The following is a 27756-nucleotide window of genomic DNA, read 5'->3' on the forward strand; positions in this document are numbered from 1 at the left end:
AGGAATTTGTTACATTAATTGGTCTAGAGCAAGACAGTATCATTCCCTATAAGCCTTGCTTTGTTTATAATCAATTTTAATTAAAAGCGATTTTAAAGCGCATTTCTCAGTTCCACTTGTAGAGAAGCATGCCCTACGCAGTAAAACTTCCAATTCTCCAGGCTAAGCATACAGGGAGTCTTCCTCATCTTTTTTAACTTCCCAGAAAGTTGAGGTATCTGGATACAGAGATAATTTTATTTCATATTCAGATTATGTCAATAGTTTAAAAAATAATTAGACTAGACCCTGGTGACCACCAAAACACATCACAAGGCTGGAAATGGCTACCAAGGACATCACAGACAGAGCATATCAACAGTCTCTAGGTGGCAAAAGCATGGCTAAGAGATACTGTGAAAATAAATGGTAAGAAGCTTGAGATTATAATCTTCTCTTATAATAACCAGAAAAATATTCTTAATGTATTCCATTCTTTCCAAATTCTTTCTAGAATCAAATGTTCCAAGTTCAATTACATCAGTTCTAAAATCTACTGTGTTAAGTATAATTAAGTATTGCACTGGTCTCTGCCAAATATATCACGGCAATATATGGATGCTATTTTCACCTTTTCCATTTTTTCTTAGAAGAAAAAGTTGTTCTCCTCCTTTACTTTTCTGACTCCAAAGGAAGTGACAAGTTTTACTTTTGTTTACACATCACCAAAAATGATTTTCAGTATTTTGACACTTTTTCTCTTCTGGAACAAGAGCAGCAGACAAAAATCATTTAAGTAAGTGAGAGTACAGCACAGGCGTGTTTTTGTATTTGTCATTATACAAAATTAATTCATCTTTCATTTATAAGTGTATCAATGGGGTACTATGATTCAAACCAATATAAAGAGTTTCCCAAAGCATAGGATATACTTTCCAAGCAAATGCCTCAACCTGCACAAACACATGGCTTAGGACAGCTGTGTATGCCATCACTGCTGCTTACACCTGTATGGGAACAGAGGAGATCTGGGGACACCTGACATCAGAAATTGCAAGGCCACTCTTTGGAATGATTGAGATTTAATAAATGAAACCATTAAGTAAATATTCATCTGCTTTTGATCTTTTCTCTTTTCTAAATAATGATCTATTGGTTCTGGAAATTTTGCAAAGCTTGTGAGGTTGTTTTTTGGTTGTTTTTAGGAAATACTTCATGCTTCTGAGAAGAGTTCTAACCCAAAATGTGCTCAAAGCCGCTCTATTCGCTATATTCTAGGGGGATCCACAGCTGCTTGTACTACTTGCAGAACTGGATTACAGGATCCTGAATCACAAAAAGGGGAAGAGATGGAAGATCTGCACAACTAAAAGAGCAACTAGAAACCTGTGCCCACAGTGTGCTTTGCTGTGAATCAGACTTTATGGCACTTGGGCTGTGTGCTAACTGCAGTCTCCTGACTGTCCAGCAAACAACCAGACTGCTCTTTGGAAATCTCAAATGGGACCCTATCTACGAGAGTTCTAAAAAGTTTTGACAAAGATTGATTAAAGATGGATTCTGGTGACCAGCTAACATATACATCTCCTTCATCCCTTGCTTTCAAAATCTGTGGGATCACTCTGCACCAAAAAGCGAAAAAACAAATCAACAGCATTGACTGTGCATTTCAGTGCATTCTTCTAACTTGAAGATCTATCCTCAAAGATTCAATCTGCTGGTGTTTTAGTGAAGGAAAAATAAGCACCTAAAAATTCAATCAATGAGCTATAATAGGAGTACTGAGACCACGTGTAGGGGTTCCCATGCCACCATGGAGGTGTAAGCAGAGAACAAGCCTTTAAATCACGCTTTTGGGAGCAGTGGCCTGCTAGAAAAGCATAAAGAAATCTAAGTAGTTTCAAATCCAATGGAGCTGTGTATTATAATAGAGTTGTATATTATAATGGTGATTCTCAAATTAAGGACTAACATGCTGTTGTTAAAGCACATAATTATGAGAGATCAACCCAAATCAGAAGATTAAATCAGCACAACTCCTTCAAGAACACCCTAAGTATTTGCCATGGTAAAACAACAGCATTAAAGCAATGCAAAAACATTTCAGTGCAAACAGAGCCCTTCAGTTCATTATCCGAAGTCAGGCTAAGCAGTCATTATTTAATCTAAACATCTGAACTGGTCTTGGAGAACTGCTCTATCAGGTACAATGTTGAAAAAGAGGCCTAAATTGCATGAGAGAATTAAGGTTAATTTAGGTTGTCAATCTATGCTGGTCTGGTCCCAATTCCGTAGGAGGTTTTGTAGCCCACATATTGAAAGGAGTCATGTAGCTGGAGCTCAAACAATTGCAAAAAGTGAGTTTTTCCTCAGGGCAAAGTCTCCAAGTAACAGCGCAATCTCAACATTGTTTTGAAAGAATATATACCATGTCCCTGCCTGTGGCAGAACTGATCCAGAAAAACAGAAATAGCAGCATAGTACTTGTTCAAGATAATAGAAAGATAATTTGAGATTCCAACAAGCTGCTTTCACCCTTTTGTCGTGAAATAGCATTATAAATACTCCGGCATCTTTAGAATCATAGCTAGCAGGCCACGACGAAGTACTCGTCTCTGCAGCAACCTGCATTTCTGACACTGCTTTACTGGGAGGGGGGCATGGGACCCCTTGGTAACTGGATAGCTGAACAAGTTCACAGTTAATCTACGTGAAATTATTTATTATCTGTAAATATTAAGGACGTTGTTTAGGGCTTGGACAAATCAATAGGGTGACACAGGATAGCACATTACTGTGTATCAGTTGATCTTTGGTAAGCGGGTGCAGATAAGGTGAGAGCTACCTTACCAGCTCTCACCCTAAGGTATTATTGACGATACAACTTTGGTGTTATGAAAGCAACTAACGATGAGAATGGCTGTGTCACTGCAGTACTGAACTAGAATTTGGCACATCCTTTGTGGTTCTACAAAGTCAATGCCGGGATTTAGGTTCTTACTCAGGAAAAGGTAAAGAATCTAGCAAGTACCCTATACGAAGAGCTCTGCATAGCTGAATTCATTCATTTTGTATTGATGATCAGATAAAAGAGTAGAAGGTATCATCATATTAAGCATTGACGTAACGCAACGACCATTGTTTCCTCTGATTTCAGCACTGTAGATCATAGATACATGTAGTTCATTACCAACTTCTACCACACTTCAACATAGTAACTAAATTGAATTTCAAATTAGCTATTTCTAACCAACACAGGTCTAGTGATTGGTTAAAATAACTAGAATGATTGGAGTTTCACAACATATTAAAGGGTTTGCTTATTAGAGGCCTGCTAAGAAACAGGAGGGTGACTAACCTAGAAATTGTGAACGGTAAAGTGACTGTATAATTTTCTAGAGAAATTACAGCCAGCAATTAAAAATACCTAAGTGCCTGTTTCAGACATTTAACTTGTTAAATATTTTTCACAGCTTTTCTAAATATACACTTTACGTGCTGTATTTTAATAATAACAAGCCAAGCTTTGAAGTATAACAAAAGATTTTCACATATGTATTGGCAAGCTACTGATGCATTTGTTAAGTATATGCCATGCAGGATGGCTAAGGAGCTTAGTAATTTGCCAGCTGATTTCATGTTTCTGCATATTCTAGTCATGACAAGAAAATTAAGTACAATAAAAATTAAAGTAAAAAGACACCATCTCAAATATCTTTTGATGTAAACTGTGCGAGATCAATCCAGACACTGGGTACCATGTAAAACACTACTTACATAATTCTTGTAAAGTGAACAGGAGATAAAAGAGCAAAAGTCCAGTGTTTGTTTGGGAAGGTAGCACACACGTTACTAAGATGAAGGGAGCAGCAGCTCCCAAGCACATGATGCATCCCGTAAGATATTTCTCGAGCACATTGTACAACAGCTGCAGGGATGGGCTGACTTCCTTCTCATAAAAACAGAACAGGGAAGCGAGGGCAGGACCCAAGCAGGAAATCATTCCACGTTCCCTAACTTTGCAACTATTTCACAAAGCCTCTGATTCCTTTTTATACTAAGAGACAAGGTCTCACCTGCACTAAAATTTACTTCCTTCCCTCCCTCTTATGAAGATGTTACCTACCGCAGCAGGCAACTACTTGAGGGGGAAGCAGGAGGCAACAGAAAACCAAACATCTGCAGTCCATGTTTCAATATAAAATATTTGCAGATGTTAAATCCTGATGCCAAAATAACTTACCAGATTAAAGATACATTGATTACACATGCTCAGGCTTTAAGACAAATACATAAAGCCAAAGTATTTTTTATTTGCAAAAAGGACTAGCAAGCCAAATTAAAAGGATTTCTTCATGTTGTTAAATTTGCTTAAGTAGTTGAAATGTTACATTTTCCAAGTGCATAAAAAACTTTTTTTTTTTTTTTTTTTTTTTTTTTTAACTGCATTTTAAAATAATTTGTCTTTCAAATAAAACTAAGCCAGGAAAGTTTCAGAACTGCATGAAAGCTTTTCCAGAAATAACATAACAAATAAGAAGTGATTCACTTCTGAAAATGGCACATTACAAAAGACACCTCCTTTGGACAAAACCCTTAAATCAAGTGGTAACATATTTAGTCACCATGAAGTATAGGAAAGGTCAACAAAATAATCAACACTATCTGCAAACAGACAGTAAACAAGGGACACTACCTCTTACCCTGAAAAAGCAGAATCAAATGGATGGAGGATACACAGTATCTCCAAATGGAAACAGATCAGCAAAAACTGCAAGAAATTACCAGCTATGAAGCAAAGGAATATGTATTTTTCTTTCCTGAGTGTTCCAGTAAAAAAGGCTTTCATCTGCCACTGAATAGACCATATAATAAATAGACTTTATGCATAAATAAAAACAAAAATGACGAAAAAAGATAAGTAGCAATGCCTGGTTTATAAAAACATCTAAAATGTTACCATAATTGAACACTGAGGAGTTACTGATGAGTAAGAATGAGTGGTAGAAGGTCCCCAGACTCCTGGCAGACATGCTGTCACCAGACAGGCTGCTCATTTCCCAATTTGTCCCCTCCTTGCCCATGCTTCTTGCACCTTGCTTCTGCCCTAAGTTACTATTTCGGGACAGAATGGGCACAGCTAACACCCCTAACTAAACTGCTTCTGATACAACATCTGTTTTAAAGGGTTAAGTTAAATCAGAACCTTTTGATAGAAACAAATAGGGAATGTCTATTCACACATGGATCCTAGCACACCCAAGTGTCAACCTCGGATAGGAGAGCAGAGCAATGAAAAGCAGGTGGCAGGTGACTATGTCTTAGCTTAAATCAGATGCAGCTGACAAAGTACGTCTGTGCTCTGCCATTAGGCCTTCAGGAGGGGCTCAGTAACATCACCTGAAGGCAGGTGTGCACTGCATTAGTGATACACATATATTCATGGGTATTTACATGCACCTAACAGGCACATCAAGAATTTGAAACAACAACAACAAAAACTCCTGAAAATTATCTTTCTACAACTCAGTTTCTTCGGCTGGGGCTGGGAGGAGTGCCTACCACTTTCTGAAAAGTCTGTAAAAACTCGTTAATCTACTTGAGTCTCCTCCACTAGGGGAAAGATTATCTAAACTCTGTGTGAATGTTTTTAATAAGAAAACAAACATTGAATAAACACAGAAATACAGAAACTCAGTACTTTCCAGGAGTATAGCATAATCTATAACTGTTTTTGTCAGTTTCTATAATTCTTTTTTACACTAAACGCATTGATAGGTATTTCATTCACATGTGGTCAATTAGGTAATGAACACACAAGAGAAAACACTGATTTTAATACAATGTACAGAGAATCTGGGTAACACATTGCTCATTTTCACCTATTATGAAGTATAATAGAAACAACATGCTCACAGGATTTTAGACAAGTCTTTTTTTTTTTTTTTTGGGGGGGGGGGGGGGGGGAAGACTGATTTAGTTTCAAAACTTCTCTATTTTGTTGAGCTTAAAAAATATGTAGCTTCAAAAAAGAAAAAGGACATAACTTAGTAATATTAAAAATGCTATCAGTACCTAGGATATCAACCAGTATCTGGAAATGCATTTTTTTAAAAGGATATTTAGAAATGCATTTTTAAAAAGTTGAAGTTTTAAATTTCAAAGCATTTTTTTTTCCAAATGTCCCATGGATTATGTTACTAATTGGAAATATGTGGGAAATATTTCCCACAATTCTGTTTATAAAAGTCAAGTTCCAGTGTTAATTAGCAGCAATCGTAACACAGAAGGAAAACATTAAAATCACTTAAAATGATAAATAGTGTTGATTTTATGTAACAAAACGTAGATTTTAAATATATAAAAAGTTATACTGGGTCAATCCAGAGGTCCACAGTGAACCATATCCTGTGTTTGACAGTGGCTAGCATATGTCTACAGATATAAAAGAAATAAGCAAATAATAACACTTTCCTCAGTAGATGTATTAGATGCTCAGTAACATGAGGTTGCAGGGTTCTTCAGCCTGTATTTGTATTTAGAAGTCCTCAGTGATTGTTTTCTCCCAGAATTTATCAAACTAGTTTGTAAAACTCAATTTTTTTTGCATCCACAACATTCTTGGGCACATAGTCCCACAAACCAATCTCACATGCATGAGGAACCATATCTCCTAGCTCATTTCAAAATTACCATGGTTTCATTTAACGCCCTCAGTTGTTAAATTAGAACACAACGCCATGCATGGTGCCATCATAACTTAACAGACCACTATTATTCTCACCTCCAGCTGTCTCTCTTCCAGGCTGAAGTGTAATAAATTGTTCCTTATATTGAAGAAGTTCCACACCTCTTAGGAATTCTTAGTTTCACTAAGGAGAGCTATAAACATACACAGTGTATAAGTAGACATACCCTCAGTTTGCACCACAGCTCGGTGATGGTATAACTTACATTTCCTTCATTCTGTTCCTAATAATTCCAAAAACATACTTTGTGTTTTAAAACACTGCAGTGAATTAAGCTGATGATTTCAGAAATTATAAGCTTGAAGAAGTCACTCCCGTGTGGTGATAAGTTGTTCAGGACCCAGCATCCACGTGCAAAATTGTTCTCCCTCACCCCAAGACATCACCTTTACTTATTCATCTGTCATTTTATAGTACAGCCACTAAATACTGAGATTTTTTTTTCAAACACTTCATTGCAAGTCTTTGCTATTCAGCTCCCTTTTCAGATGATCTACAAACAGCATCTACCCCAGAGTTCCCTGTTCGGCTCCTTCTCCCTTTATCTGCTAGCCAGGTAATCTGTTTAAGGACCTTCTTTTTTAGCTCACTTATAGCAACTTCAGTGAAGCACCTTGCCAACCATATTCAGGGAAAATAAGTGGGTTACAGCAACCAGATTTCCCTGTTCATTACATTCACTGGATCCTGTAAAGAAGCCAGTAGGCTGTGATGCATGACTTTGCTCTACAAACTGTGTTTCGATTTTTTTTTCCCCAATGTACTACACAAAAATACATATTCATTAATTCTACCTTAATGGGGCTTATGCTAATCTGTGTACTATATGGGTTAGTCATTGATCTAAGAGATTTACTAGTCCTATCATATGAGGCATTGCTTAAAACATGGAACTGAGGAAGTTCAGAAAGAATGAGATCTGCTAAACTACATTAAAAGCCATGGATTCTTTTACAGCTGAATTTTCAAAGTAAATGTCTCTGCTTCAAAAATTTCAGCTTTTAATGACATCTTAGTAAATAGCAAAACTCTACAAATGTCTTAGTACTCTCTCCTGCTGTGCACATAGCACTGGCTGAGCACGATTCCCTCTCTCCTTCTCCTCTCTCATACTGATTCTGCTTCACTCAGCTCCCAGATTCCCCCTACAGTTAAACCAAACAACTGGAAAAAAAAAGTCTCCTGTCTCTAAGACAATATTCTCACATAAAATGGTCCCTTTTTTTTTTTTTTTTATTTTAATCATGTTCTAGCTAAAGATACGTATTTCTACATATAACAGATTATTTTGCGCTTTGCTCTATTATTAAGCACATTATAAAGAAGTGCCATAGGTCTTCTAACACTTCACAGTATTTCCCATTACTTTAAATTCTTCATTTAAGACTTTCTTCATGCCTACCAAGGTCACAACACCTCCCTCCTTAATGCATCTTCTAAATGGGTGGAGGCTATAGAAAAACTTACAGAAGAAGGCAGCTCAGTAAATTAAGATATGCTAATAAAGAGCACCTAAGATGTCAACTGAGCTAAATCTTGGTTAACTGCCATGGCTATGTCAATCCAGCAACTTATTAAAACTATAAAATAAAACTGACTGACTTATATCCTCAGTGCAACTAATTGTCCATAACGTGCACCTATCTGCTTAGCTCTGTAAGGGTAAAAGAAACATGATTTATAAGCAACAAGCATTGCTACCTGCTGCATTGCAATTTAATGCCCACAAACAGTAAAAACAAGATAGCTACCACTGCCAGCTGCTTCATATCCTGCAAGAGGCATTGTTTTCATCAGTTCCAATTTTGCCCCTCTGAAAAACGTTCTCAAAACTTAAAGATCTTAAAAATCAAGAGCAACACAGCATTCTGCTTTAATAAGAACAGTGCATGTTTCTTTAAACAATGATCAGTTGCCAGAGAAGTGAAAACCAGGGCCAGCCTACATTACATGCCAAGAAAGACAACTGTTTCTTAACTTGCAAGTCCTTTTAATTTATTACCATATCAAGGATGTATAACTCAGATTTGTAATCAACAACAACAAAAAATATTTTTGTGCCATCAGTGTAAGAAAAGACTTTTTTTTCCCCTGCTCACTGAAGCACAGTTCTGGTCTATATCATTCTCAGTTCCCAAGCTTCTTTCCGCCTCTCCTTATCTCTGTCTTCATTTTCCCACTGTCAAAGCCTGTTTTTCCAGGAAGGAAAGTTATGGTAAAGATGAGGAATATTGTTCAGCACCTCTTTGCCCTTTGGCACTGCTATCAAACGCTGGGATTTTATCTACCACATTAGCAGAGATCTTACAAAAAACACATTCCTTTTTGTATAATGTACACGGTGGTCACTCAAACAATAACCAATAACAGATGTCTGAAGTGAGGAGAATGGACTATTTAGCTAGAACTTTATAAATTCTAATGATACTTTCCCAGATTTGAAACCTTGACACTTAATTTATAACTATCAGCATGGCCATATACTTTTCTTTGTCGGTTTACTTCTAGTTCCAACCTTGGTAAGTATACTTTGTACATCAAGTTTTAAGTTTCACTATGACCTTGCAGATAAACTCACCCTCAACTTACATTCATTTAATAGCGTAAAGATAGTGGCCAGAAATGAAAATACCTTTGCAAAGAATCTGATACCCAAACAAGGAATTCTGATGGGGGCTATGAACTTAAATGCTTACGTGAAATTACTGGTCACATTCAGTACGCTGCTTTGACCATTTGGGAAAGTTTTTCTTTCAGAGGAAGCACAAAAGTATATAAGAAATGTAACCTGTCAGATTTTTTTTCCACTTAAGCTTTAACATTGCAAGACTTTTTTTTTTTTTTTTTTTTTTTTTTTTTTATTATTATTTTGCAGGGATTTTTAAAAAGCACTTGCACTCAGTATGCATGGGAAATGAAGGATATTTCAAGCAGCTATTCTTTACAGCTTAGTATTACAAGAAAGCTTTGGAGGTTTTAGAATAAAATCTGCCAAGAATCTACATACATTAACCATATCTGCCAATAGTGCTTTTACTCCTACATAAAGAGCAGGACCACAGATCAATATGGCATAAACAGAAGCTGTGATTTTTGTTTAGTTGTTTTTTTTAAAGACTACAGTTTTTACAGCAGTGTGTTATATTTAATCAACTTGTTTTCACAATTACTTTTAACAGAGTTTCCTATATGTAATTTTTTTTAATGACTGTCATGCAAAATTGATCTCAGCTACAGAAGCAAATCATACCAACAATAGTACCAGCAATGAAAATGAATAGGCTTTAAAAACAAAACAAGACAGCATCAAATTCTGCCATCATAACATTTATTCATAGGTGTAAAAAAGGCTTCCAGAAACTTAGAGATGACTTGCTGTACTCGAGAACAAAATCCATCCTTTAGGATCTTAAACTTGTTGATCTGTAAAAACAAGTAGATCCTTTACAGGTTTCACATTTCTGAATAAGATGAACAAAAGTCTCAAAAAAAAAAAAAAAAAAAAGCAGCTCCAACATTTGAAAGGTTTGCAATCAGCTTCAATGGAATAAATCCATTCGTGTTTTCCTCAAGACATTCAGCCATGAATTTCAGGGTCATTTTGGGGGGAACACACTTCCCCTTTGGAAGAAAAGCAGTGCAACAGTAGCTTCCTTTGTAAAGGTTTTGCCCTCTGTGGGCAGAGATAAAGAGATCCATGAAACATTCTTCCAACAGATAGATCATGTTACAGGTCTGAAAGTTTCTTTTCTTCCTTAACAATATTCACCTGCACCCATCTTATTAGAAACCCATAAAGTTCAAAAAGACAGGTTGGCAAGATGTAAAGTCCTTTTAATATACTGCAAAATATTTCTGATAGAGCTTAGGTGATGCCTCAGCAGTCAGAAATATACTGAAATACATGAAGATTGATGCAATTAATATAATAACACCTTCAGTGTTAAAAGAGCTATAGCCATTGCACAATTCCAAGAGTGAAAAATCACAGGACGAAAAGGCAAAGATGAACCTTTGCACTCGGTCCGGATATCACCTATGGAAAATAACAGTGGGTAATACCATGACAACTAAGGGTCTTCGACAATATCTGCAAAGCTAGACTGTTACAGCTGAGTTTTCAGTTCCTATACGTCTGCATCTATTTAAGAAGCCAACAAAGGAAAGAGGACACTTTTGCAAAGTAAAAAAAACACACTATATATATATATATATATATGTATATATATATATACACACACGCGCGCGTTTGTGTGTTTTTCCTTATATTTCAACAGAAAAAAAAAAAAACAAACACATTTAAAGGAAGTTACTATTTAGAAAGCAATAGCTTTTTTTTTTTTTTTTTTTTTTTTTTTTAATTAAAAAGGGGATAGCGTGCTAGCCTGTCTTTGTTAAAAGGAATGAAAAAACAGATGACAGCTCAGGATAGATTACAGTTCCTGGATGTCAGGATCATGGAGAACAACAGAGACAGGAACAAATGAACATACTGTCCATTTTATCTGTGTCACATTAGTAAGAAGAAGAAAAAAATACCACTTTAACGTGTCTGAAATATACCCATGTATGTATATATATTTTTGCTTGAATTTATTAACAAATTCAGAGTTTTAAGAAAAACACAGAAGGACAAATATTTGTAGAAGACACAGCAAAAAAAAAAATGTGTGTTACTAATCAACTAATAAGGCCTACTATGTTGCTAAGGGACATAGTTAATTTAAGAGGACATATTCCCTTACTTGTCAGACACAAAGACTGGATTTATGTGATCTACTGCAAAGTAATTAACATCAAAGAGAACACTAGAGACCAGGGTGTGGAAACATTTACATTCATTAATATTAACGATTACCACATGATAAAAGTGCTATACGCTCCAAATCTTGCAGGCTTTAAAGTTTTTCAATACAGCCTTCAACCTTCCTTCATTATGCTGAAGACGTTTGGAAGTAATAGATCTAAAAAATTAATAGGTAACAGTCATCCTGAGCTTAGCAAAAGTTACATCTTCTTGAACCCATACACTAATGATGAATGGCTGAATATGTATGACTAGCAAAAAAAAAAATAGTCATTGGTAGTATTTGGTAAATAGCTTCTCATAAAACAATTTCATAAAAAATGCTTCAGAAAAATTAAATGAAAAACGATAACCTTCAAATATCCCTGCAATTTCATCAGCTGAGCATCTTTTGAAACATTTGGACAAACACACAAGTATTTAAAAGACATCAAGAGAGGTGTACACACTTTTAGATAAAAATATTAGGCCTGATATAAATGTAGATGAGATTTTTTTTTTTAATCTATTCTTACAGACTTCCTGTGTTATAAGAGGCTTTGACTTTTTTTTTTTTTTTTGCAGGGCTGAGGGGTGGGGATTTATTTCATCCTCCATTAACTGATTAAGAATAGCAATAGCTAGGAGATGACATTCGAGAACAGGCCTGACCTTTCTAATAAAGTCTTGGAAAATGGACTCCTAGGACAATTTACCTATATTCTAGTTAAGTACACTTTTAAAGACTTACTCCTCTAAGAACACCACCGTGAAGTGAACTTTACCTTTTGCAGCTCAAACTGCCTTCCACAGATATTACTCATCTCTTTGTAAGAAAAATGCTTACAGAGAGTCAGTGATATATTTAAAACACAATCACAATATGCTACAGAGAAACAACCAAAAAGACCAATAACTGCAGGTAAATGAGTTACATTTAACAGTTTCTCTCTACAACCTTGGTAAGGACAGGCAGAAAACTGATTAAGTAAAACCTACCATATGGTGACATGTTGACTCCCACAGGGAAATTAGCAGAATGGAAGCACCACAGAAGTCTCTGCCAACTGAACCAATACAATTAACCTACCTTAAAACATTATCCTTACTTTAGATTAGTACTAGAGAAGGATAAAACATATTTTGACTGACTCCAGGGACCTCAAGTTTTCCTTCTATAGTGCAAAGTAGAGTACATACTACATGTATAAAGCAGATGACTTCCACCATCATCTCCCAAAAGTGACGCTTTCTAACATCTAGACTTTCCTAATCTCATCCCTATTCCCAGTTGGCAAATGCAATCTTGTGCCCCCCTTCACCCCCCATCCCCAAAAAATCCCGTCACTCAAGACTTTCCATCAGTTTGGATCTCCCTTATTACTCCTAATCCTTAGCTCATGATCAAACTACTATACTAATTCCTGTTTTACTCCCCCTCCTCCATACTTTGGAAAAAGAAAGGGCGATCAGGAGATCTGTTACTCTGCCATTAAACCTTTTATTATCCAGCTTTCAGTTTGACTCTACCTACACATCTCTGCTCCACTGATCACGTACATAATTCTCCTGCTTGTTCCTGCTCCCTTAAATAAGCCACCCCGCCACGTAGAATCACAGAACCATGTAGGTTGGAAAAGACCTTCAAGACTGTCAAGTCCAACCATCAACATGACCTAGCAAGTCTCACCACTAAGCCACATCCCTTAGTGCCCTAGAGTTTCTCCTCTTTGCTTTCAAATCAGATTCCATCTTTATTCAGGATTGTCTGCAGTCATACAGGGGGCAAAACTGAGATTCAGGGTCCTCTACTGAGATTTTTTTCTCAGAGGGATTTCTGAACTAGGTATTGAAGGCTTTTCTACCAACAAATGTAAACTGATTTTTTTCCAGATGTGTATAACTTGGAGAGCATGTTTTTCAAAGTAGTGGCGAAGGGTTCATCACAAAACTCAACCTGCAATTTGTCACTTCCTAAAGCTTGTGATTTGCTATCATAAAAAATACAATAATACATAGCTGGTAGGTTTTTTTTTTTCTTCCCCAAACCATTTTCAGGGAGCAATAAGTAAAAAATTAACTTTTAGAAAAATACATAGGTATTAGTATACATAACATATATAAACTAAATGCATTATGTGCATCTGTTGATGAGGCCAAGCATGTTATCAGTTCAACTTGGGTGGAAAAAAACAGTTAAGAGCAGTTTTTCAAAGCCCTTTACTATGCCATAACATACAGCTAGAAGATCTACTGAGTCTGGAGAAAAAGTTTGTGTTCCCATTGCTGTACTAAACAGATACTTTGCACAACATTTGCAAATCTAGTTGGATGCTTAAACACAAGAAAATATGCTATGTCTAGAAATTATATTTATACGTATATATAACATCTTTTACAGATATCCTTATCAGGTTCATACTATAAAGAAATGAAGAACAGTCTATTAGTTCTTGTAGTCTTCATGATTTTTTTGTGATTAAGATGATATGGGCATTGATATTAAATGTGTGACCACTACACTTGCAGCTCATAATGGTAAGAATGCTGAAAACTTACATCAAATACAAAAATAAATAAAAGAAAAAATCCTAGCTGGGGTAAAGTCATGCTGGGTCTTCAGATAACTGTGACATGAAAGAGATCTACATTCCTGTCTCCTCTCTCTGACAATTTCATATAAAATGGTAGTTACAGAATCTTGTTCAATACATTGTGCCTTTGCCTACCAACATACATAAGAAAAATATTTATGAAATTTATGGCTCAAACATCTCTCTAAAGAGCCCACAGCCAGCTGAAAAATAAAACCAAGAAAATCTTTGTTTTTCTAAAACCAGAACGATGATGCAAAATAATTCTTTGATCTATTATCTATTTGAAAGTACTAAGCTAAATGCAGACAGTAATTGCTGACAAGTCCCAGTAGTAAACAAACCAGTTTCACATTTTACATATTATCAAGAGGCTACAGAATTAATGGTTACAGCCAAAGAAATGTTGACACAGTTGCAGTTTGAGCCTTAACATGCTGATCATGTTAAAATGGTGCACAAGAAATATTTTTCCACTTTGTAAAAAGCCAGACTGTTTACATGCGTAAGTGGCTAGAGACTTTGCTGTCTGTGTGTGGTCTTAACATTTCAGTATCATAACCATGAATATAAAGAGAAGCAGCATGAAATAACCTATTATAGTTACAATGAATGCCAGACTGCCAATATTAGAAGTGTTGAGATTAAAGTGTCTCAAAATGAGCATTAAAACATACACATATCCACATGTTTACCCCCCCTTTAAAAAAAAAATATTAAATTTAAACAAAGGTTTTTCAAAAGTAAACAGAATACTTATATATCACAAAAGGAAGCTAATTTTTCTTCCCTTTACATTGTTTAGAAAGGGAAAGAATTGTGGAAAAGAAATCAGGAAATTAAAAATAACAAATACAGTCATTAAAAAACAACACATTCTGAAACTATGGTAACTTTGCTTGTATCCTCTTACCATATAGGATATATTTTTTCATTACAGGTTTAAATATTATATCACAGCTACATTACAAGAAAGTCTTAAGTATCTAATTTGCTGTTGCCTTACTTGGAAACCACTAAAAAGTCTTCTGCAACAACTGGTATTTTTATTATTATTATTATTATTCTCTTTAAATAAAACAGAGATTTTCTGCTCTCAGTTTACTAAGGAGAGCACTGTGAGTCCAGCCGGGTATAGAAGATGCAAGCTATGTGCAACACATAGGGACCAACTAATAGGTTTACCAGTCACACACTTATATAAACATTTAAAAAATGGCATAGGTCATGTGTATGAAACTGTCCCATCTTCCAATCCTAAACGTTGCAATGAAGCATAAGATACCCACAATTTTGAAAAGCAGGTACACAACATGAATAATATATTTTCTTCAATCATTCAATACAGGGATTATCAATAGTTTCCACACTAGTTGAAGTTTTCTCCTGCCACGATCAACAATAAAGAGCAGAGATCATAATCTTTCCAGCATGTATTTATGAACCCCACTGCACAGCTGAAATTTCTAAAAACTCATTGGAGAAAAAACATAAAAAAGACAGAGTGAACATACAAGGTTGCATCAAGAATGTGGGTATAAAAAGGTTAGAAGGATAAGTAACCAGAAACCTGTTTCAATCTGCCTTTATTTTTATTAAATGTTCATTTGTGTATATAGAAAAGTAAAGAGGGAAGGAAAATTTGTCTATTAAGGTTTCCATTTGTTTATACCCCATTGATATTTTTAATGTGTACTAAAAAAGATATTTTCTTCAAAATAGTTTATTCTCTAAAACTATTGGGTTAAAAATTGATGAGAAAAAATCATAAACATAACGATGAACAGAATTAACACCGTGGGAACATTCTAATTCGATAAAATTTAGTTTTGGACACTCATGTCTCAAAGAGGTTGTGCTTGTGCTCCGGAAGCATTTATGAAACACCTCACCCTAGGACTTTAACAGCATGGCTCCTAAACGCGAGAAATTAAGTTAGCAGGAAAAAAAATAAAAATAAAAAATTAAAAACAAATAAATAAAAAACCACCACACCTACGAAGACTAATTCACTCGGCAAGGAGCGAATGATCCTTGAAAGGGTTCTCTCCGAGGTGCCCGCAGGAGGCCTCCCCTCCCCAGGTGCCCTCTTCCCAGCCTCTGCCGCGGTGCCTCCGCCCGCCCGAGCCCGCCGCAGGCGCTGTCCGCGGCCGCGTGGTGCTGAAGCGCTGCGCCCCCGGCGGCGGCTGCTCGCCTGCCTCTGGACCCCGTCGCTGCATGGCCCCGGCTTGCCACGGGTGTTTTCTTCCCGCCGGCAATGAGGCATCAAAAGCCTGCAAATTTTCTCTCCCCTGTTTCATCGTGCTGTTACCCGTCGTTGTTTGAATACAGAAGTATTTCTTACACACTCAGAATGACCAAAGGAAAGAGGGAAAACATAAAAAAATAAAGCAATGCCTTAAAGGCACTGGAAAAGCATGAATGAAAACAGTTTACACACTTTTTCCCTCACTATAAACTTTGTCTTGCATCAAAGAAGGAATGCAAGAATTGTATCTCACCATGACTGGGCTCTTCAACAATTCCATGAGCTAAATAAAGCTTTATGATATGCATTTCTTCATCATGGAATAATTTGTAAATATTCAGCTTCTGCTCTAGTCCAGAAACATTAATGGATTGGCTCAAGACAGCTGCAAGCAACAAAGACAGACCTAACTGGGAATTTATTCTGTATAAAATCAGACTGCAGATGCTTCCTGTGGAAATCACAGAGGGAAACTCCAGCATACCCAAGTACTCGGTGACAGATTCTCTTTCCATTTAGCTAGCAGCATAACTGTCACAATCCCATTACTTGTTTATATGCAATCTGTTCCTTTTAATACTAATGATACCTTATTGCATTTTCATGCTTATAACCTGCAGATTATCTACAATTCAAGAAGTTAAACGTACCCCCTGCTCTTCAAGAACAGCTAAGCAAGTGAAAGCTTATCTCAAAGTTGCTCCCCCCACTAGGTACTGACCTTCTGCATGCTGTTCCGCAGCCCTGATCCTTTTCATTTTACTTTCTAGCAGAACCAGGGGAAGACTTAAAATAGTCTCTCTACAGCAATGTTGCGAACATGAAAGTAAAACCACAGCAGATCTTCACTGCTGAGAATGATCTCTCAGAAAAGAATTTTCAGAGGGTCTTTTCACATCATGGAAAAAGTCCTCATCTCAAGTAAATGGGAGCCTTCATTGTACAGTCCACAATGGAATTGCCATAAAACAAATAATCCCAACAAAAACAGGGAAAAAAAACTTGCTGGTTTTCACCACATTAGTGGGATAATGAAGAGCATTATGTTTAAATGACACTATATTTTAAACAAAACTGGCCTAATATTTGAGCAGTTTAACATTTAAACTTGCAGCATATTGACCTTTTTGTCCAAACTATTACTGAAAAGGAAACAAATAGAAACACCTTGAGGATCACTGAACTACTTTACCGGTTGTCAGATTAGAGAAACAAGCATGCCACTGCTGTTCAAGATCTTACCCCTAGAATGGTGTTGGAATCTAAAGAAAAATTAAGTATTTCAAAAATAAAGTACCTGTATGACAACAGTCAGCAGCAGTAAAGATTTTGATTTGGGCATTGCTATAAAATGGATGTTCATACAGCTTACCCCCTTACATAGCATTACATTGCCAATTCTAAAACTATCTTTAGCATTGATTTCAAAACACTAGTATCTACATAGCAGAAGGCTGGTGTGAAGGGACAGACAGTTCTTACAGAGAACAGAAAGACTAAGAAGGAGGACAAAAGTTTAAATTATCCCAGGAGCCTCTATACTGTCTGAGCAGTAGGCACAACTCTTTACTACTGTTCAGGCACAGTTCCAGGAAGCTCCATAGAACAGAGCCCACAGCTAGTGATGATGCTGAAGTTCTCAGTTTCTCAGCTCTTAATAATAAAAAGCTAAAGTTCATGTTGCAATTTTATATGTTATCTCTCCTTGCACAGTAAAACCAACAGAATACAGCCCCAATCCATCCCATGAGCAAACTGTCTGAATCCATATTCTCAACTGAGAAAGTTTTCTGCAGTTTTGTAGTTGAGACTTATCCCTGGCTACAAATGGAGACACAATTTTCTGTTGCTATGACAACCTGACGAATACATAGACTTACAATGCTATTTGGGTATAGCCAAAATGTCTCTGTTGTTATGTTCTAGACTCCTTCCATATGTACCTCATTTACAGTATCACAGCTCTAAAACAAGATCTATTGCCTGAGGAAATTTAGTGACAAGGGAAACAAAGGAAAACATTTGGGGGTGGGGGGTGGTTTCCAACCTATTGCCAAATGATGCACTCTTGTGAGCTGCCTCCACTACAATAATGAGAAATTGTTACTTCTTTTTCTTTTAGAAATTTTATTTATCCAAATACTAAAAAACCCACACACATTATTCCAATGTGAAGATAAATATATTTACAGTAATGCATCGACCTTCCCAGTTTATTCTGTTTTGTCCTGGCCTGAAAACGGTCAGGACACCCAATCTGGAAGTCACACTTCACAAATGCCTTGCTGCCTTCCTGAGCTTCCTAACAATGCCCACAGTCCAAGAGCTTGCCAGAGGATAGTCCAGCTGCTAAGCTACAAAACCATTTTGGAGACTAGCCCAAAAACAAGTTTTGTGTTTGTTGTTGTTGTTTTTTTTTTTTTTTTTTTTTTTTTTTTAAATGATAACTGTCAAATTATAATTTTCATTTAATATCCAAAACAACTTGGATAAACTTGTAACAGCTAGAACTGGGCTCAGCACAAACTGTGCTGAATAAGGCAGAACCAGACTACCAGAACTACTTAGTTCCTGCTAACGTTCAAAAGCTTTTGGAGTAAAAGAAAAATTGAACTTTACATTAGCAACAGTCCATTAGAGAAAAATTCCTTCTCATCCTCAGCACTACCATCTCTCTGGATATCTATTAATGTATTTATTGATTATAAGTATGAAGAAATATTTTAACCATCAATCACAGCTGTTGAGTCTATTTCATATTACAGTACGATTGTTACTAGACACTTACTGGAGGCAAGAACTTTTTAATTGTGGGCTTCATATTCAACTTTAGAGTTATCAGACTTACTCCTACCATCTAAATTGTTTGTAAAATCTGAGATACAAATTGCAACTACATGACAATTTAATACCCAGCAAAGTAAGAGCCGGAGACTTATGGCCAGTACTGAATCTCTTTATAAGCTTCCTTTCCATTACTGGAGATTACCATATTATTGCAAGGCAATGCACTATGGTAGTGCTACTTATATTACTCACCTTCTTATTTTATTTCTACTATAGGAATGTAAAAATAAAGAAGGGAAAGTTATACACTGCATGACCCTACTAACTGTCAAATCCTCAGATCTTGGCATTGAACAGAACATCCTTAATGGCCCAAGACTTAGCCCTTTCCCAACTCTTTAGCTCAGCAAATATTTTATGTTCAGAGCTATATGCTTCTATCAATCTTAATCTGTATGATACAAAGCAGGATAAACCACAATCACGTATATTTGGTTAATTATGAGTGCTATTAAATCACTGTTATATTCAATGAACAAAGATGATTCTCTGAGTTTAAACTAGGAGAATATTGGCTTGAACTTGAAAGGCGGGACTTAACTGCATCTTATATAAACTATTGTTTCATCAGCTGAGTGATGTCAGATATGCCAGACACCTCACTACTTCCTGGAAACGAAGCAGGACCTTCCAAAGAGGACCTTGCACTTGGGTTTGAGTTTAGCTTAGTTTTGTTACTGCACAGGTTTTCAGAGCGAAGTGATGATAGAGTTCTGAACACACTTCCACAGACACCCTCAAACTCCAGTCAGAGGCAACATTAAAATGCCAAGAAAATGTTCTGTGGTCACATCAAAATGTTCTGTCTGTTTCTTGTGTGGAAATCAGTGATGTTATGTCAATCTTCCCCTCCTCTGATCTCTTCCTCGCTCCCCCTCATACTAACAACTACCTATACTTCAAAGAATATTTGATACAGCATTTGAACAGTGATTCCCCACCTGAATGCTCTTTCAGACATACATGGCAAGTTACATAGTAAAAGGAAAAAAAATCTAGGTAAAAGCTGAAGGTTGTAGACTCAGGATTTCAAGCAAGAGGATCTGTCTGTAAAAAGTACAGATAGCTGAAATAGCAGAGGCCTCAAAGAAAGATGAGGCAAAGACAAGAAAGTACAAAACAAGACAGACAGCATTTGGTCTTAAGGTTTCATAAAAGAACCATACTTCCCTAGCAAAGTGTACACAGCAACAGGAAAAGATGATCTTAAAGTACTCAAGTCACTGCAGTTAAGTTTTTGGTTTCAAATTATCTGCACGTGACCTGAACTACAAACTGTTCTCTTCCCACTTCCGCAAGGGAAAATTTCTCAACTACAGACACTTTCGTAGTAAGCAGAGTTTGTGTTCACGTAGGCCCTGTTAAAAATATTGTGTTCTAGGAAGCGAGGAAACAAAACAGATTAGTTTGATATGCAAAGGTACAGCAGACGGAGTAAGCTTCCAAAAGCTACCTTCATAAACATTTATTTCCATGACTAAATGCACCTATACAGCTATTGGGATTTTTATTTATTATATTTTTATAATATATATTTACTCTTTCTCTTTTATAATATATATTTACTCTTTCTCTTGTTTTGCCCAAGTAAAATCACACAAATGCAAAAGTTGGCAGATTCTATCCTATTAAAAAAATAGGGATAAAAATATACAAGGGCTCTAATACAGACAAATTGCAGAACTTCTGCAGTAAGAGTTCTTGTCTGTTGATTAAGATACCACTTCATACCATATTATACAGTTTTTCAAATGTATTTCTGTCATTATTATTAACTGTCATTATTAAATCTGCAAATGTTTGCTCCTCATTACCATTTTATCTGTGGTAATAAAAATGGAGGAGAGAGTTTTCAGGGACTAAAAAGAAAAAGCCATGATTCCCCCCTATGTGACTTCTTAACAGCATTTGTATGACTGATATTACAACATATTAGAAAGTTATATTGTTTCTAGTATTTTCCTTAATATCTGAACTGAATATTCAGTTCTGATCTGATAATTATTTTCAAATTAGATGGGTACCAGATTTTAGCACCAAACAAATAGATCATGTCCATCACCTAAGTTTGAAATGAGACAACAGAAGAAAAAAAAAAAAGAACAGAAATGGAGATGTAACTACAATACCATAGGATCCTACATGTCAACTTTTAAATCATGAATTTTACTTAGTATCTGTTTAAAAACAAACATTTTTGTATTGGTCCCATACACAAACTGACCATTATCCATTTTAGCACAAGTTTTAATCACATAAATTTGAAATCACTTGATACTTTGATTTCCTTAAGTATGGTAGCTCATAGCGCTTCAAATTAAAAATGTTTCCAGTCAAAAGAAGAAAACTAGTTTAAGATAAAAGTCACTAGTGGAACTCCTGATCATTTACAAATGAATTAACCATGCCATGCTACCCCACATTCAATTACTTGTCAAGCACTATTAAATTCCATCAATCAAGTCTTACCTTTGTCTACTTTGTAACAGAATCATAAACTTTCATTTCATGTTTTTCACTTTTTTTTTTTTTTTGCTTTATCTTTTCACAATGCTTGAGTAATCACAAACTGTCAAGACAGTTTGTTAGGTTGGCTTTTTACTCTTTTCCTAATGAAAATAATACTGATTTAGATTTTATTTTTTGTCTGTATCACTTTTCACTATTTTTCCAGCCTGCTTCTTTTGACATTAACATTACAGACAAACAGACTGAGCTTAAAAAAAGATGGATAAATTAAACTGAAGATCGTTGATAAGTTAAAGTAGTTATGTCCTTAGTTAAGATACAGTGTGCTGCCAGTATTCTCCTAAAGGCTCTGATCTAAAGCCCACAGACTTTGAGGCTTGGGTCAGATCCACCATAATACGAACTTGATTTAGCAGTGGTAAATGAAATCTAAGACGTATAATTTGATTAGAAAACACTCCAAGTAACACTGCTGATAATGTTGGTGATTTCTTCACAGCTCATACGGATTTTAGTTCCTTAAATTATTTAAAAAAAATGTCTGGAATTTATAGTTTTTGCCAACCACATTGTCACAGCTTAAATGAGCAGCTGTCAACTGTTAGAAAATAACCGCATCATCATCCCTTTTAGAAGAACTAGTGTGGGAAGTGAAACACTTATATGGGATCTAAAGTTTCTGGAGTCATGGTAATGAATCTGTTTTCATCAGGTGACCGTGAGTCATCATTTTATCAGCAGTTTAAAGGGTTTTCACAATAGTCAAGCATCATCAGTGCTCATGCTTAGCAATGACTGCAGCAGAATACTGAAATAGGGTGCCACATCCTGTGGTACCATTATTTAAGGAAAAGTTTGGCTACTGAGTCAAGAAAAATACTGCAAAGTCATAGTTCAATGGTAACTGTTGCAGTATATAAAATGTTCAGAAACTAAGCTTTTAGCTGGGAATTGAAACCAAGCAATAATTTTGCTTTTAAAAATAAGTTCCTTTTAAGGAAGTACCGAACTACACAGATGAAACATAAGGAAATAATTCAAATGTGTTGTCAGCCTCTCTTCTTCATTTTATTTCATAGTCCAGTCAGAACACTCAAAACCCAAATACCCACATAACATCCACACATCAGAATCTATTGACATTACCCAGGAGGGAGGCCATGTGAAACCATGCAGAAACTTTCAATTTCAATTTTATGACTCTAACACCAACAGCAAAAACTGCATCACTACAATCAAACTGTTTGGACATGACATTACTCACTACTGCATAAAGGTATTGTGTGAAACAGAGATCCCCTTACCTTCCAGCCTAACCCCATCTGAACTCACTGGAAGAAATTGAAGAATTTCACCTGCAGCACAAGCAGAAACCTCTCCCAGGACCTAAAGACAATCACCAGCCCCATGCAGTAACTCCTGCTAAGTCCTGAAGTTTTGCTGGACTGAGAGACATTAAGTTTGGTTCTAAGTTCCCCATTCCTTCTTCCTTCATTGCTGGACTAAGGGGTCATGCTGGCAGTACCACCAAGCAGACAAGCAGAACAGTTGAAGTGAAAAATATGTTGGTGGTGGTCAGAAATAAGGCCTAAGTCAATTGTCATGGAGATAACATCTTCAAATTTACTATGCCTAAAAGAAAAAAAAAATTCAGATCACCTGGTATGATGTATGTTTAGAATGATACTACCATCACAGTAGCATAGTGTTCACAATTAGCCAAATCCTCATTTTCTGGCACAACTAGTACTTTTATACTAATCAGATTAATTTATTTCCAATGCCAAAAGAGTAATAGAAGCTGAACCATCCTTTTACTCCTCATTCAAAATGATCCCTGTGAAAGCAGCGTTTCCCCTACTGATGTTTATTCCTCTGGCTTCCCATTCCTTTCCCTTTCTGCTAACACTTCAATGTCTCAGTTCTCCGTCCACTCATCACTTCCTTAAGCTTGAAAATTAATCCTCCGAGGTCAGTCAGGAAACTTCCATTGACTCCAGGAGGCTTAGAATTAGAATATGCACTCAATTTTCCTCCCCCTTCTACCTCCCAACTTTCTCTTTTCTTTCTTCTGGAACTTATTTACTCATCACCGTGGTCATTCCATATCTAGCCCCATAAAACTGGGACTGAAATGCACAGTAAGAAAGAAAACAAAATAGATGTTTCTCCATCCTTTATTGTTGCTTAATAATTCCCAATTTAATTTGCATTTACCCACAGGTTCCTTGGTATCTTCTTTAAGACAAGTGTCATATTTTATGCATGCATGTAAAATTAACACAAACATCACAGAAGTGTACTTAATTCCACCTACTTGTATTTGTAATTGTTCTAAGCAATATCACTTTAGGAGAACTACAACCCTAGAAAACCACCACTAAATGGTTAACTTAGCTATTCCTGAAATTGTAAAGATCCATAAAGGAAGCATAAGAACGCACAATACACATCAAATGCAAAATTCAACAACGTTTAATCGGTTGTGAGACCTCTGCTACCATACTTCTAAGATTCAAAATACTTTTGCAAATTCTATTTATTCTTAGAAAATTGAATCTTAGCATATTTTTACTAAAACATTTGCAAGTATTCCAACTACAACAATTTCACACACATTTCTAAGCTTTGCAACATGGAAAAGGACAGAGATACCGCATGTGTTACTTATTTCAATTGAGTGCTCTCAAAAAAGCACAACTTGAACTAGAAAACATTGTTACACTTTTCAAAACTATTTATGTAAAAAAATCCCTAGTACCAGTCTAGTAACTTTGAACAGTCACAACAGATGAAAAAAGTATTTAAACACAAGCAGTATTCTTGATTCTTATTCTCCACTCGAAAGCACTGCTTTCATGTATCTATGAACTTAATATAGCAGTAAAACACTTTTACTATTCTCCATTATTCATTAGAGGGAAACAGACTATAGAATTAGAGAATTAGATAAAAAAAATCATCTGCTTTTTTCCCCCCCTCCCAATAATTTTCAAGAGGAAGCAAATATGCCCCTCCTTCTCACAGGGGGCATTTTTAACTTACAGATATTTGATTTGATCAATATTTACAGAAATATCAATCAGCTAATTCAATGGACACACTACACAGAAATATGAGCCTTATTCTGCTTGACCACTTCAATGTCACCTAAGAATCAGAATGAAAGACATGTGATACAGAAATCTTTGTCAACACACCGTCATTGTATAATATTTCAGCTGGTAGCAAAAAAATTAAAGCATACTGGAAAGAGCAGAGATACAGTAAGAAGCTTTAGCATTAGACATCTATTAACAGATTTAAACATGCATGGAAAAAACAAAAAATGAAGTCATAATGGCCCCTCTCAATTAAATAATTCATTTTCTTATTCCAGACCAAACAAAACAGTACCATGAGCAGTTCTGTGCTAAAGACCCTAAAAACAGAATGTATCTTTCCATTTCTCTTTGCCTACCCCTTACGGTCTACAATCAACATAATTTGTACACGCGCTTTCTTTCATGGGGCACTTTAAGATATTCCACAGACAAATGTTATGATGTGTTTCCTTATAAAGCAACATAGAAATGATTTCATTATATTATGGATAATTAAGTAACAGATACATAAAGAAGCAAAACAAAGGGGAAGATCGACTACATTCCAGTCACGCTTTCATTTTCCTATCCAGTCCCATTCGATACCTCTAGCTTTACTCTCAAGAAAGAAAGAAAAATGCTTGCTGCTTCAAAGGAGCTCACAATACAAAGAAAAAAAAAAAATAAATATTTAAGTAGGAAGGACCAAGTGGGGTTTCATATACACTCCCAGCATACAATAATTTCAACTGATAACAAGGAACACTACGGAAAAATCAATTGCAGAATGTGCTGGATGACCAGAGGGAACACAAACTATAATTATATTAAATCTAAGATATATGCTAGCAAAGGCCTGCAACTCTGAGATAGAACAGAGGCTCTTAATTTCTGAAAATAGGAAATGCCAAAGTAAAATAAGCTTCCTTTTGCATTGAGCTATTGAAGTGTAGTAACAACTTGAAAAGTCTTCAGTGTTTGGCAAATGAACAAACTGCAGAAAACAGTAAATGAAATTTTTCTATTACAGCTATAAAATTTTCTGTATTTAGATTTGCAGTTTCACATGGATAAACTCAATTTACATAATTTCAGAAGAGTAATTCTTTCTAGTTTGTCCAAAGTTTTAAACAAGGCCCTAGTGATATTATTTTTCAAGTCTGTATAGAGTTCATGATTTTGCTTTAAGCCTCACCAATTAAAGTTAAGATTTATTTCTCAGAACAGCAGTAAAATACTTTAGCAACATAAAAAGCTTAATTTAATTCATATGTCTGATTTTACATAGTTAGGAGTATTTTACCATATAGTGCTTTATGAAGTATCAATATTACTTAAAATTGAAAATGGCTGATGAAATTAACCTGTATAAAATATTATCTATTGCACATCACAGCACTATGGCATCCAGCCATTTGGCAAGAAAAGAATGTGTGTTTAGGACTGTTTTTGTATTAAGGTTTAAAGCAATTTTACAGCATCAATTATTTTATTCCATTCGCTTTTAATTGCCCATAAAAGCAGGCTTAGGAACACCTTTCAAAAATAAGCCAAACCCTCCCTCTACTGGAAACATCTGACCATTACACTGAAGGTACTGAGATCCTGATTTAACTTGTACTTTAAGAAGCAAAGCCATTAAAAACATGACAGGTGTTTTCCTCCTAAATTATGTTCGAGTTAGCCAAGACTCGAAAGACAAATTAGCTGCACATTTCAGTCTCTTACCAAAAAGATTAATGTATGCATACTTATAAAACGTAAAAATCTAAAATAGAGAACAGAGAAGACACGGCATACATGAAACAGACTTTCAGATTCCATAAAATATCCCCATTGATTTCAAACACGAGGAACCTAAAAATAAAAACATAACTACATTCCATAGTCTCCCTGTGGAGAGGAGTGGTAACATGTTCTGCCCTTCATTGGAAGTACCTTCTGCACAGGGACCTTTCTTGAAAAAATAAAATCATGTGAAAATTGGGCTATCTTTAAAAATGGATTTATTCTTTTAAAAAGGATATATTGTACAACCAATGAATATAAAGAAGCAAAAATTCACACACAAGATCCCTGGTCTAAAATACAATGATATGCATCTCTCTGCCCAAAATGAATTCCCATTAGCTTTTTACATATTTGCCTTGAATAAAATGTATCAAATATGCAATGTAAAGTCAATATGAGTTAATTTTCAACATTCTGTGCATGCAAAAATTAATCTTCATTTCTTAAAGGTTAGTGGGAAGAAAATTAAGTTGCATCTCAAAAGCTGTACCTATCATACTGCTTACCTACAAATTCAAGCTCAATGTGAAATGAATCCATCTGCTCAGGTGGTGATATTAAAGTACTTAGTGATTACCAGGGTACATACTGAGTAACAGTGAAGTGCCTATGCTGAATCAGCAAACTGTAATAACGCAGGTCAGTAACCAATCATCTTAGGCCTTTTTATCTAGCAAAGATACTTCAACTCATACCACTTGCATTACTATTAATGATATCAAGAGATAGCAGCTGAGAAAAACAATAGCTTTACCCCCAGCTCCTTTTGTTCTCCTGTCAATACACCAGCAGCATATGAAGTCAGCATATCAAATAAAATGAGCTCAAAATCAAAGATACTCTTCCTAACTCCTACCCTAATTGAGAAGAACTGAACAGTATGTTAATAAAGGAGAACACAGAAAAAAAAAAAAGACATGATAATATCAATTTAAGGTTTACAAACACATTAAAACATTAAAAAGATTTAAGTAAGTGTCCCACTAAATAAGGTAACTTCTCCACAGAAAAGAACACAGACTGTACTCCATAGCAAATATATATATAATTTTAAAATTGGTCTGCTTGTTAAACAGGTTAGTTACCCACAAAAAAAAAAAAAAAAACAAACAAACAATGATTCAACAGCTCCACAGCCAGATCAGCCAGGAAGATTTTTGTAGCTGTACCCAAAAAAATAAAAAAATAAAAGTCTCTTCTGTTAAGAAAA

At 35.6% G+C, this 27756-nt stretch overlaps 1 protein-coding gene across 3 annotated transcripts in view; it reads right to left on the reverse strand.

The window, feature by feature from the left end:
• The window catches only part of SLX4IP (SLX4 interacting protein), a 78166-nt gene that overhangs the window by 42984 nt on the left and 7426 nt on the right, over positions 1 to 27756 (reverse strand). The gene's annotated exons all lie outside the window — the stretch shown is intronic.

Source organism: Aythya fuligula, chromosome 3, assembly GCF_009819795.1.
Source record: "Aythya fuligula isolate bAytFul2 chromosome 3, bAytFul2.pri, whole genome shotgun sequence".
NCBI classification, from domain to species: domain Eukaryota; kingdom Metazoa; phylum Chordata; class Aves; order Anseriformes; family Anatidae; genus Aythya; species Aythya fuligula.